This window comes from Phaethon aethereus, assembly GCF_964289735.1.
Source record: "Phaethon aethereus genome assembly, chromosome: 7".
Classification (NCBI taxonomy): Eukaryota; Metazoa; Chordata; class Aves; order Phaethontiformes; family Phaethontidae; genus Phaethon; species Phaethon aethereus.
Genome location: NC_138583.1, coordinates 700321 through 713593, shown reverse-complemented (window position 1 = coordinate 713593; position 13273 = coordinate 700321).

Sequence of the window (13273 nt, the reverse complement as noted above, 5' to 3'; positions counted from 1 at the left end):
AGACGTGGGCCCTGCCAGCAGGAAAGCCAAGAGCCAGCCCTGAGCTGGGTGAGAGCAGCCTGGGGGAAGGCTGGAGCGGGGATCCGCCGGCAGGGAAGCAACACCTGGCTCAGGGCAGAGGCGGCTGGAGAGAGTGGAGCAGTGCCAGTGCTCGGTGGGGCTGCGGACCGCGCCGGCAAGGGGCCAGAGAAGGAGGGAGGGGGGTCTCAGGGAGAGAAAGGTGCCTGTTGCAAGAGAGGTGCACCCTGCCCCAGGTCCTGAAGGGCTGGCTCACCTCGGCCAAAGAATGGGAGCGGGACAGAGCCCTGTGGGTTTGCGCCCATGTGCTGGGCGCTTGCAAGGAGCGATCTGAGCTCGTGGTGAGTAGAGAGCCCCCGCGTGCCCTGGTGCCCCCTCCCCACCATTCACGGCCTCGGGAGGGAGCCCTGCCTGGCTGGGTGCTGGGTTTTGGGGCTCCTGGGATTATGAGGCAGCCCATCTGCCCGGTTGCTGCTCAGGGAGCAGGATGGGCAGTAGGGGCGAGCGGGTGCCGGGGCTGCCTGCAACCGTTTTCCTGCTGCTCTCCCCTGCAGAGAGGACACCTTTGCAAGCAGTTTGGCTCCCTGGTGGGACTGCTGGGGACTCTGACCAGCGACTGCCTGGCCATGTCCCGCCAGAGGGCGTTGGTCTGCCTTGGCCACCTTCTCGAAATACAAGGTGAGGAGAGCAGGCGCTTCCCAGCCTGATCCTCCCGCCCTTCCTGGCCTGGCGCCACCAGGGTCCCACCGGGCCAGGGCCCTGGGAGGGAAGGGGGAGGCAACGTGCTCGGCTGGTTTTGTGCCCCCGCCCTGGGAGCCCTCTGCCTCCCCGACCATCTCAGGAAGGATCCCTGGCAGAGGGTCTCTGAGTCCCACCTCCCCAGGGCATGGGTGAGGTTGGGTGGTCAGGGCCATCCCCCACTGCCGTCTGAGAGCACGATGTTGTCACCAACGCTGGGGACTGTCCCCCTCCACATGTCTCCCCTGCCGTGTTCCAGGAGAGAGCGAGCGTGGTGAGACAGCTCACTCGGATGAGGTCCCTGACATTTCAGAGGGTGCCTTCCCCCTCGCTCCCTGCCTGGAGCCTGCAGAGACAGGCAGCTACCCAGGCAGTCTCCAAACTCATCCCTGCCAGGGAAATAATCCCCTGCCGAGCACAAGAGCGAAAACCAGTTTGCTGCCCAGAGCAAACTGGGCAGGGAGGAGGGATGTGAGCTGCAGGCCCAGAGCATGCTGCGGAGGGTTGTGTTTGACCCTTTCCTCTTCAGGCAGCAGGGTCTGCCTGTGCTGAGGACGGAGGAGGTTTCCTGCCTCCCAGAGATGACGGTGGCCTGTGCGTGAATAGGGGATGCAGCTGCTAGGAGCAGAGGCTGCTGAAACCCTGACGCCCCAGCAAACGGTTCAAGGAGCAAGAGGGCTCTTTCCAGCAGGGGATTTGTCCGCCACTTATCAGGCTTGGGAAATCCTGCTGCAGGATTCAGCAGGAGGGGCCTGGCTTTCCCTGTGGCCTTCACTGCCACCACTTGTGTTGTGCTTTATCGGTATCTGGGGCCAGAGGTTGGGTTTCTGTAGGTGTGAGTCCTCTGTTCTCCTGGTGTTTGTTCCAGCCAAGACCATGAAGGTGGTGCTGCAGGCAGGTGAGATCGGGCGCCTGTGTGAGGAGCTCAACAGCCCGGACACCCAGACTCTGGTGGAGACCTGTACCAAAATAGCAAAGGTAACCGGCCCTACGAGAGCGGCGTGGGGGCCCAGCTCCTGGGCTCCTGCACGTCTCCCTGCTCCCCTCCAGAGTGTCTCGCTGTCTCCCAGGAGGGCTGTTGTTGGCAAGGAGCAGGAGGCTTTGAGACAAGACTGTCCTTCAGGCACGCTGGAGCAGATACCGGGGGGTGGGGGTGTGTGTGCAAGTGCTTGTCAGAAGGAAAAAATTGGTATATGAGCAAACAACATGGGGGGAGACACTTCCAAATCGGTTAGCTGCATCAGATGTAAACGGCACTGTATGCACAGTAGGAGGGCCAAGCGATTGCCCCCTCCGTGACTGCCGAACTAACGGTCCCGTGGAGTTTCCTTTTCTTTCTGAATTGCTGAAAGCAGCGCTGTGACACGGTCTCTCCTGTTCTGGCTTCTCTCCAGGCTGTTTGCAAGTACATCCCTCCAGCACAGGCACCGGACTTTCTGACTGTCGTCCTGGATGGCCTGCTGCATGTCACACCCACGCGTGCAAGAGCAGTGTGGAAGTGGGTGTTTGTCTTCCTGGTGGAATGCAGGAAGGAAATACTCCAGGAGGTAAAGGAGACCTTTTCTGCCATTTGACTTTGTCTTGTCTCCTGTTGCCTGTTGCACTACTCCCTGTGCAGTTGGCATGGGCTCAAGAAACGCCGCCTGTGTGCCGAGCCGAGGGGCTGCTGGTGGTCTGAGTGGTGCATTAGCAAGTGCTGCTGGCGTCTGCTCCAGCTGGTGACAAGGATATGGGCACTTCTTGTGCAAAGTTTCCCGTTGGTCCAGGTCCTACCCATGCGTGAGGCACTGGGAGGCACCAGCCTTGCCATTCTGCCCCTTCCTCTGGGGTCACTGTCAGTCCTCCGTGCCCTGGGACTCACTTGACCCTGCTCTTTCTTCACGGGTCCCCAATTCCATTCCTTATCGTGGCCACGGCTTCTAGCTGTGAAAAGCTCAAAGAAATACCCCTTCCTTCGGGGGAAGGCCCTCTGAGTGGCGAAGGGGTTAGCGCTTTGGGAAAGGAGGGTAGAGGCAAGGAAAAGTGTCCCTGGAGAACTGGGATCCTCTGGAAGGCATCTTCAGGCTCTCAAAGAGCGTGTTTGGTTGTGCTCTTGCATGGCTGCAGACCCATGGTGGGAGTCATTCTGGGGCTGGGTGTGAAGCGTGGCCGTGTCCTCTGTGTGCACACAGGGCACGCAGCTGCTCACACGGTTGGGCCCAGACACATTCAGTGACGAAGGCTGCGCGTGTGGATGCGTGCAGGCGTGCGTGTGAGGGCGTGCGTGCGTGCGCAGGCTTGCCGAGAGCAGACTCGGCTCCAGACGTGAGCCAGGGTCAGGCAGGTGGAAGGGGTGAGGTTTTGAGCTGGATCTGGACCCTGCCAAGGGAGCAGGCATTGCTCCCGTGCTGAGTGACTGCGTCTGGGTCCCACAGCAGGTTCTCCTCTTCTTCCCTTCAGGTGCCAAAGATCCTGAACACCCTTTACACCTACATGCAGCAGAGCACCCACAGGCCCTTCCTGCTCCATGCAGTGTTTCTCCTTGCCCGCTTTCACCGGGAGCCCACCATCAGCAGTCTCCTCCAGAAAGGTCTGCCCATGGACAGGTACGTGCACTACCCACTCCCCACTGTAGTCAAACAGAGACCACGTAGCTTGCTTGTACTGGGAGGGGTCTGGTTGAGGAGCAGGTCTTTTATTTTTCTGCCTGAACCATCTTGAGTGTGGCAAGACTGCGTGCTTGTGTCTCTGCCGTGAGTGGGGTGTTCTAAGCCCCATTGCAGATGAGGAGGTTTGAGGGCACTGCAGGACTGCGAGGATACGGGCTCAGGGGCAAACGTCTCTTCCCTTGCAGCGATGCCGTGGAGCTGTGGAGGAGCCTGGGGAGAAGTGCCTCTGGGATTCAGATCCTGAGGTGCTTAGTGGAGAAACTAAACAGAGCAGGAGACCACCGCCTGGGGACTGACGACTCTGCTTGTGAGCGACACAACCGTCAGACTGCTCTGGAGACTCTGACGGTACGTTCAACGGCAGACACGTTCCTGCAGCTTTGCATCTGCTTTCTAACTCGTACTTTGGTGCGAGGGAGTCAGGTGCCCTTTGCGGATGCCCCCGGAGACTCCCAGGGTGCTGTGCTGGGCCGGCCTCAAGGAGTGTGGGGAGCCGGGAACGTTTTGTGCTCCTGAGCCACAAGGCTGTCGCAGAAGTGACAATTGTGGACTGTAGCCCCCGGCCCCAGGCAGGCTGGTGGGAAAAGGCCTTGCCTGAGCAGGTGGTTCTTGGTCATTTTTCTCTGCAGATCACCCGTGCCATCTCCGAGGTGGTGCTTGCCCTGAGGAGCATGGAGGAGCTCAGGCAACTGCTTCCGCACATCCTTCGCAGCCTCCTGAGGTGGGCCAGTGAAACGCTGGGTGAGGAGAGGCTGCGCTCCCCCATGAGCGGCTGGAGACAACTGTTCCTTGAGGGCAAGGTGCTTGAGGAGAAGCCGTGCAGGTAAGGAGCCGAAGGGGCAGATGGAGACACTGCCTCAGTTCCCCTCGCCAAGGCATGTGCCTTTGTGGGTCTCAGGGAGCGCTTTGCCGGCCCCGCTTCCTAGAATGTGGAAACCGGTCGTTCTGGTTGGTTCTCCTTCTGTTCCTTCATGGAGAAAGTCCAGCTCCCAGGCGGGAAGGTCTTACGTAGCTCGTACTGCGGATGGCTGTCATCCTACCTCCCGTGTAGCCTTGCATGCACAATCGCATCGCACTCCCTCAACAGACCCCCGGTGGGAGCAGTGACTGTCGCGGGCACTGGTGTCAGTCATCCCAAAATGCTGGTGGGAGGAGGTATTAGGTGTTGCCTTGGTTGGTATCCAGCATGGAGGCAGGCCAGGGCTATGGGTTTTCTTCTGCTTCAGTGGGTTTGGGGCATGAAGAAAATGCCAGAGTCATTAGCTGCAGTCTTGAAGGCTACGAAGCATCATTTCAGGGGTACTTAGCTCTGCTGAAGACAAGTCTTCCCCCAGCCTGCTGTGATTTGAGATCTCTTTGGGTTTGTGGTGGTGCTGTTATTTTGATTCGTTTTGTTTGTTTATTTTGTGTTTTGTTTCTTCTGCCAGGATCTTCCTTTCAGCTGTGGAGTTGGTGCTAGGCAAATGCATGGCACAGAAATGGATGCAGCGGCTCCTGAATGGGGCCGTGTGGGCTCGTCTGGAAGACCCCCTGGCTCACCCTGAGGGGGTGCATCTCCTGAGCAGGTAAGAGCCGCAGGGATGCATCTGGCCGCCTCCTGCGGGGCTGTGCCTGGGGAAACGGCTGCTGGGACCCTTCCAGCGTGCCTGGGAAGCTGTCCTGAGCTACAAGACTAGTGTCTGCATCGGCGCAAGTGGGTTTTGGAGACGTGGCCTGTGGCCATCCTGGGTCACTGTGTCCCCCTCGCTTGTGTCCCCTGTGCAGCGTCCTACTCGACACTGGGCTCATCTCCCCCAGTCTGGTGAAGAACCTCTTGCCGGGCTGGATTCCTGCTCAGGCAAGCCGTGGGTAGCTTGCTTTGCTGAGGTAAGACAAAGATGGGGAAGGAAGGGTTCGGAGCGGTTTTACCAAGATACTGCTGCTTGGGACACGTATTTTTGTGGGAAGACCCCTGGAGAAAGGGACCCTGGAGTGGGGCGGCCAGCAGAGCCCCTGGCCAGGACCAGCTCCCCACAGTGTTTGCCTGTGTCATTCCAGCTCTCTCAGGACTGCAGGACGACAGGGACCCCCGAGTGATGCCAGCACAGCCCTCGTCTCCTCCCCAAGCCTCTTGTCTAAAGTTCCCACCCGTTGTTCTGGCTCCTTGATGCTACCAGCTGGTTTCCAAGGCTGGGCCTGGCAGAGGAGGGAGGAGACTTGCGGTCGGCCCTTTTTCGCTCATCAGGCTGGAGGATGACATCCTTAGCTGAACCAAGGCAGCAGACGTGGCAAGAGGGATGATACTGGAACAACTTGGTCTGTCTAAGCTCAAGATCTGCAAGCAAGACTAAAGCAAGCCCTGCCTCTGGTGACTTGGCTTCCCAGCCCACCATGGGATGGAAGGGGACCCTCTTGCTGAGGATCTGCTATGGACAGATGTTGCCACCACCGGCATGTACAGCTCCTCCAAGGGTCACTCTGGGTGCCTCAGTGGAAGGCAGAGGCGGCTCCAGGCCTGAAAGACCAGCTGTAGTGAGCTCTGGTAGCCTTGAGCGCTGCTGCCCATGGGATTCCCCCCAAAAGCCCCCTGAAGAGGCAAAAATGGTCACTACAGCCAAGGCTGACAGGGGGTTCTACAGCCCTGATCAGCACTCCCTCTTTTGCAAGGACCAGAGTCAGGTGAGCATCACCGTTCTTGGGCTAACCGATTATGATCCCTCCTGAGGTGGTGTCCTGGCCTATCTCCTGCCCCGTGTGGTGCTTTAGGCTGTAAAGAGAATCAAAACAATGCCTCTCACTGGGGGACCTGCAGCGGCAGCTGGCCGAGGAGATGGTGAGGCCCAGCAGGAGCGGCAGGGAGGCCCGAAGCAAGCTCCAGGACCTCCTCGGCAAGCTACGCTGGGAGATGGATGGCTTCCAGCCCGCCCGCATCCGCCACCTCCAGAACCAGCTGCAGCTGGAGAGAAGACTCTTCATCAAATACATCCTGCAGTGGGTCGAGGGCGAGCTGCCCGCCTCCCCCGGCACGGCCCAGCCCGAAGGCCCTCTTGGGCACCAGGGCCATCAGGAGACGCAGAGCTCCTGCTCCTCTGGCAGAAACGGGCCCCAAGCCCTGGCAGCGCTAAGGGAAAGACTGCCGGAAAGCCACCGCGCTGGGCAGCAAACAGCATGCAAGGCTGTGGCAGATGCTAAGCTCTGGGTGCCGGAGGGGGAAGGCTTGGTGCTGCTTGGAAGCACATGCAGCTGACTCCTGGAGCCAAACACCCGCCTGCAGCATCTTCTAGAAGACCTGGAGAGGCAACAGAGTGCCCTTGAGGCGGAGAGCTGCCTCCTGAAAAAGGAAGGCTCTCCAGAAGCGTGCGAGGAGGCAGAGAGGCTGCAGCAGAAAAAAGCTCAGCTAGCTGCCCTCGCCTCCCGGCTGGAAGAAAGATCCAGGCAACTGCAGGCGACTGTCCATCGCCTGGTCAATGCTGGAGTGCCGCTGCCCATCCAAAGCTCCACTGAGGATCTGTGCATGGCACCGTTGCCTCAGCAGAGAGATGGAGAAACGGGAGAGCCTGCCAGAGCTTTGCTGGCACAGGACAAGCAGGATGACTTCTCACAGAAGGGGGCTGAGGAGCTTCAGGCCCAAGGGGCTGCAGGTGATGAGGGCTCCTGTTACGTGAGCACCCACAGCCCAACTTGTGAGGAGTTGCAGGCGCAGCTCACAGAGATGACAAAGGAAAATGCTCACCTGGCGGAAGAAAATGCTCGCCTCTGTGGGCAGATGGGTTTGACAGCATGGGTTCAAGCTGCAAATGCTGACCTGAAAAGGCAACTAGCACGAGTGGCAGAGGAGCGAGATTCTGCCATCCAAAGGAACGTTTGCCTGAGGAAATTTTCATCATGCCACTGGACTCTTTTTGGAGCTTTTCGTCACGTCGCCCCTGCAGAGCCTTTTGTCACTCCGCGACCGCTTTTTGCTGTCTCTCGCCGAATCGCCCCCCAGGAGCGTCTCGCCGCATCGCCCCACGGGAGCCTTTTGTCACTCCACCGGGGTCCTTTTGGAGCCTTTTGTCGCGTCGCGCCTGAGGAACCTCTCGTCACTGTGCTGGGCCCTTTTTGGAGCCTCTTGCCGCGTCGCCCTCCAGGAGCCTCACGCCGTGTCGCCCCCCCGAGGAGCCTCTCTTCGTGTCGCCCCCAAGGAGCCTTTCGTCACGTTGCGCCTGGGGATTCGTTTGTCATGTCGCCCGGCTGTTTTCGGATCCTTTCGTCGCTTCACGCCCGAGGAGCCTCTCGCCGCGTCGCCCGCCTCCTTCCGGAGCCTCTCGCCGCGTCGCCCGCCTCCTTCCGGAGCCTCTCGCTGCATCGACCGCCTCCTTTCGGAGCCTTTTGCCGCTTCGCGCCTGTGGAGTCTCTCGCCTCATCGCGCTCCAGCAGCCTGTCACCACTGAGGAGCCTCTCGCCGCCCGCCCCCTTTTCGGAGCCGTTGGCCGCACCGCCCGCCCCCTTTTCGGAGCCGTTGGCCGCGCCGCCCACCTCCTTTTCGAAGCCTTTGGCCGCGCCGCCCATCTCCTTTTCGAAGCCTTTGGCCGCGTCGCCCGCCTCCTTTTGGAGATTTTTCCCGTGTCGACCGCCTCCTTTTGGAGCCTTTGGCCGCGTCGACCGCCTCCTTTCGGAGCCTTTCCTTGCTTCGCGCCTGTGGAGTCTCTCGCCTCATCGCGCCCCAGCAGCCTGTCGCCACGTCGCCACCGAGGAGCCTCTCGCCGTGTGGCTCCTTTCGGAGCCTTTTGCCGCGTCGCCCGCCTCCTTTCGGCGCCTTTTCCCACGTTGCCAGCCTCCGTTCGGAGCCTGTCGCCGCGTCGCACCCCAGGAGCCTGTCACCGCCTCGCCACCGAGGAGGCTCTCGCTGCGTGGCCCCCACGGAGCCTGTCGCCGTGTCGCCCCCAAGGAGCCTTTTGCCATGTCACCCGCCTCCTTTCGGAGCCTTTTGCCATGTCATCTACCTCCTTTAGGAGCCTTTTCCCGCTTCGCCCGCCTCCTTTCGGAGCCTTTTCCCGTGCCGCCCGCCTCCTTTCGGAGCCTTTTCCCGCGTCGCCCGCCTCCTTTCGGAGCCTTTGGCCGCGTTGCCTGCATGCTTTCAGAGCCTCTTGTCGCGTCGCGCCCCAGGAGCCTCTCGCCGCGTCGCCCCCGAGAAGTATTTTGCCGCGTCGCCCCTGAGAAGCCCTTTGTTGCATCGCCCAGCTCTTTTTGGAGCCTTTTGTTGCGTCGCCCGGCTCCTTTCGGAGCTTTTTCCTGCGCCACCCGTCTCCTTTTGGAGCCTTTTCCCGCGTCGATCGCCTCCTTTCGGAGCCTCTCGTAGCATCACCCCCCGGGAGCCTCTCGCCACGTTGCCCCCGAGGAGCCTGTCACCGCGTCGCCCCCAAGGAGCCTTTTGCTGTTTTGTCTGCCTCCTTTCGGAGCCTTTTTCCACGTCTACCGCCTCCTTTCGGAGCCTTTTTCCACGTCACTCCCCAGGAGCCTGTCGCTGCATCGCCTCCGAGGAGCCTGTCACTGCCTTGCCACCGAGGAGCCTCTCGCTGCATGGACCCCCAAGTGCCTCTCGCCTCGTAGCCCCCGAGTAGCCTTTTGGTGCTTTGCCCGCCTCCTTTCGGAGCCTTTTTCCATGTCTACCACCTCCTTTCGGAGCCTGTCGCCGTGTCGCGCTCCAGGAGCCTGTCGCCGTGTCGCGCCCCAGGAGCCTCTCACTGCGTTGGCCCCGAGGATCCTTTTCCCGTGCCGCCCGCCTCCATTTGGCACCTTTTCCCGCGTCGACCGCCTCCTTACGGAGCCTTTTCCCGTGTCGCTCACCTCCTTTCCGCGCCTTTGGCTTTGTCGTCCTCATCCTTTCGGAACCTGTTCGCGCGCCTCCCGCCTCCTTTCGGAGCCTTTCCCGTGCCGTCGCCTTCTTTCGGGAGCCTTTGGTCGTGTCGCCCACCTTCTTTTGGATCCTTTGGCTGCGTCGCCCGCCTCCTTTTGGAGCCTTTGGCCGCGCTGCCCGCCCCGTTTCGGAACCTTTGGCCGTGCAGCCCGCCTCAGTTCGGAGCCTTTTCCCGTGCCGCCCGCCTCCTTTCGGAGCCTTTTCCCGTGCCGCCCGCCTCCTTTCGGAGCCTTTTCCCGTGCTGCCCGCCTCCTTTCGGAGCCTTTTCCCGTGCCGCCCACCTCCTTTCGGAGCCTTTGGCCACGTCGCCCGCATGCTTTCGGAGCCTCTTGTCGCGTCGCGCCCCAGGAGCCTCTCGCTGCGTCGCCCCCGAGAAGTATTTTGCCGCGTCGCCCCTGAGAAGCCCTTTGTTGCATCGCCCAGCTCTTTTTGGAGCCTTTTGTTGCGTCGCCCGGCTCCTTTCGGAGCCTTTTCCCGCGCCACCCGTCTCCTTTTGGAGCCTTTTCCCGCGTCGATCGCCTCCTTTCGGAGCCTCTCGTAGCGTCACGCCCCAGGAGCCTCTCGTAGCGTCACCCCCCGGGAGCCTCTTGCTGCATCTCGCTCCGGGAGCCTCTCGCCACGTCACCCGCGAGGAGCCTGTCGCCGCGTCGCCCCCAAGGAGCCTTTTGGTGTTTCGCCCGCCTCCTTTCGGAGCCTTTTCCCGCGTCGCCCGCCTGCTTTCGGAGCCTTTGACCGCGTCGCCCGCCTGCTTTCGGAGCCTTTGGCTGCGTCGCCCGCCTCCTTTCAGAGCCTTTGGCTGCGTCGCCCGCCTCCTTTCGGAGCCTTTGGCTGCGTCGCCCGCCTCCTTTTGGAGCCTTTTCCCGCATCGCCCGCCTCCTTTCGGAGCCTCTCGCTGCGTGGCCCCCAAGGAGCCTGTCACCGCCTCGCCACCGAGTAGCCTTTTGGCCGCGTCGCCCGCTTCCTTTCGGAGCCTTTGGCCGCGTCACCCGCCTCCTTTCGGAGCCTTTGGCCGCGTCGCCCGCCTCCTTTCGGAGCCTCTTGCCGCGTCACTCCCCAGGAGCCTGTCGCTGCATCGCCACCAAGGAGCCTTTTCCCACGTCACCCGCCTCCTTTCGGAGCCTTTTGCCATGTCAGCGGCCTCCTTTCGGACCCTTTTCCTGCGTCGACCGCCTCCTTTCGGAGCCTTTTCCCGTGCCGCCCGCCTCCTTTCGGAGCCTTTTCCCGTGCCGCCCGCCTCCTTTCGGAGCCTTTGGCCACGTCGCCCGCATGCTTTCGGAGCCTCTTGTCGCGTCGCGCCCCAGGAGCCTCTCGCAGCGTCGCCCCCGAGAAGTATTTTGCCGCGTCGCCCCTGAGAAGCCCTTTGTTGCATCGCCCAGCTCTTTTTGGAGCCTTTTGTTGCGTCGCCCGGCTCCTTTCGGAGCCTTTTCCCGCGCCACCCGTCTCCTTTTGGAGCCTTTTCCCGCGTCGATCGCCTCCTTTCGGAGCCTCTCGTAGCGTCACGCCCCAGGAGCCTCTCGTAGCGTCACCCCCCGGGAGCCTCTTGCTGCGTCTCGCCCCGGGAGCCTCTCGCCACGTCGCCCCCAAGGAACCTTTTGCTGTTTTGTCTGCCTCCTTTCGGAGCCTTTTTCCACGTCTACCGCCTCCTTTCGGAGCCTTTTCCCGCCTCGCCCACCACCTTTCGGAGCCTTTGGCCGCGTCGCCCGCCTGCTTTCGAGCCCTTGGCCGCGTCGCCCGCCTCCTTTCGGAGCCTTTGGCCGCGTCGCCCGCCTCCTTTCGGAGCCTTTGGCTGCGTCGCCCGCCTCTTTTTGGAGCCTTTTCCCGCATCGCCCGCCTCCTTTCGGAGCCTCTCGCTGCGTGGCCCCCAAGGAGCCTGTCACCGCCTCGCCCCCAAGGAGCCTTTTCCCACGTCACCCGCCTCCTTTCGGAGCCTTTTGCCATGTCAGCGGCCTCCTTTTGGACCCTTTTCCTGCGTCGACCGCCTCCTTTCGGAGCCTTTTCCCGTGCCGCCCGCCTCCTTTCGGAGCCTTTTCCTGCGTCGACCGCCTCCTTTCGGAGCCTTTTCCCGTGCCGCCCGCCTCCTTTCGGAGCCTTTTCCCGTGCCGCCCGCCTCCTTTCAGAGCCTTTTCCCGTGCCGCCCGCCTCCTTTCGGAGTCTTTGGCCGCGTGGCCCGCATGCTTTCGGAGCCTCTTGTCGCGTCGCGCCCCAGGAGCCTCTCGCTGCGTCACCCCCGAGAAGTATTTTGCCGCGTCGCCCCTGAGAAGCCCTTTGTTGCATCGCCCAGCTCTTTTTGGAGCCTTTTGTTGCGTCGCCCGGCTCCTTTCGGAGCTTTTTCCCGCGCCACCCGTCTCCTTTTGGAGCCTTTTCCCGCGTCGATCGCCTCCTTTCGGAGCCTCTCGTAGCGTCACGCCCCAGGAGCCTCTCGTAGCGTCACCCCCCGGGAGCCTCTTGCTGCGTCTCGCCCCGGGAGCCTCTCGCCACGTTGCCCCCGAGGAGCCTGTCACCGCGTCGCCCCCAAGGAGCCTTTTGCTGTTTTGTCTGCCTCCTTTCGGAGCCTTTTTCCACGTCTACCGCCTCCTTTCGGAGCCTCTCGCCGCGTCGCGCCCCAGGAGCCTGTCGCTGCATCGCCACCGAGGAGCCTGTCACCGCCTTGCCACCGAGGAGCCTCTCGCTGCATGGATCCCAAGGTGCCTCTCGCCTCGTAGCCCCCGAGTAGCCGTTTGGTGCTTTGCCTGCCTCCTTTCGGAGCCTTTTTCCATGTCTACCGCCTCCTTTCGGAGCCTCTCGCTGCGTCGCGCCCCAGGAGCCTGTCGCTGCATTGCCACCAAGGAGCCTGTCACCGCCTCGCCCCCAAGGAGCCTTTTCCCACGTCACCCGCCTCCTTTCGGAGCCTTTTGCCATGTCAGCGGCCTCCTTTCGGAGCCTTTTCCCGTGCCGCCCGCCTCCTTTCGGAGCCTTTTCCTGTGCCGCCCGCCTCCTTTCGGAGCCTTTGGCCGCGTCGCCCGCATGCTTTCGGAGCCTCTTGTCGCGTCGCGCCCCAGGAGCCTCTCGCAGCGTCGCCCCCGAGAAGTATTTTGCCGCGTCGCCCCTGAGAAGCCCTTTGTTGCATCGCCCAGCTCTTTTTGGAGCCTTTTGTTGCGTCGCCCGGCTCCTTTCGGAGCTTTTTCCCGCGCCACCCGTCTCCTTTTGGAGCCTTTTCCCGCGTCGATCGCCTCCTTTCGGAGCCTCTCGTAGCGTCACGCCCCAGGAGCCTCTCGTAGCGTCACCCCCCGGGAGCCTCTTGCTGCGTCTCGCGCCGGGAGCCTCTCGCCACGTTGCCCCCGAGGAGCCTGTCACCGCGTCGCCCCCAAGGAGCCTTCTGCTGTTTTGTCTGCCTCCTTTCGGAGCCTTTTTCCACGTCTACCGCCTCCTTTCGGAGACTCTCGCCGCGTCACTCCCCAGGAGCCTGTCGCTGCATCGCCACCGAGGAGCCTGTCACCGCCTCGCCCCCAAGGAGTGTTTTGCTATGTCGCCCCTGAGGAGCCTTTTGTTGCTTCGCCCGCCTCCTTTCGGAGCCATTGTCCGTGTCGCCCGCCTCCTTTCGGAGCCTTTGGCTGCATCGACCGCCTCCTTTCAGAGCCTTTGGCCACGTCGACCGTCTCCTTTTGGAGCCTTTTGCCCCGTCGACCGCTTCCTTTCGGCGCCTTTTCCCACCTTGCCCGCCTCCTTTCGGAGGCTCTTGCCGCGTCGCTCCCCAGGAGCCTGTCACTGCATCGCCACCAAGGAGCCTGTCACTGCCTCGCCCCCAAGGAGCCTTTTCCCACGTCACCCGCCTCCTTTCAGAGCCTTTTGCCATGTCAGCGGCCTCCTTTCGGACCCTTTTCCTGCGTCGTCCGCCTCCTTTCGGAGCCTTTTCCCGCGTCGATCGCCTCCTTTCGGAGCCTCTCGTAGCGTCGCGCCCCGGGAGCCTCTTGCTGCGTCTTGCTCCGGGAGCCTCTCGCCACGTCACCCGCGA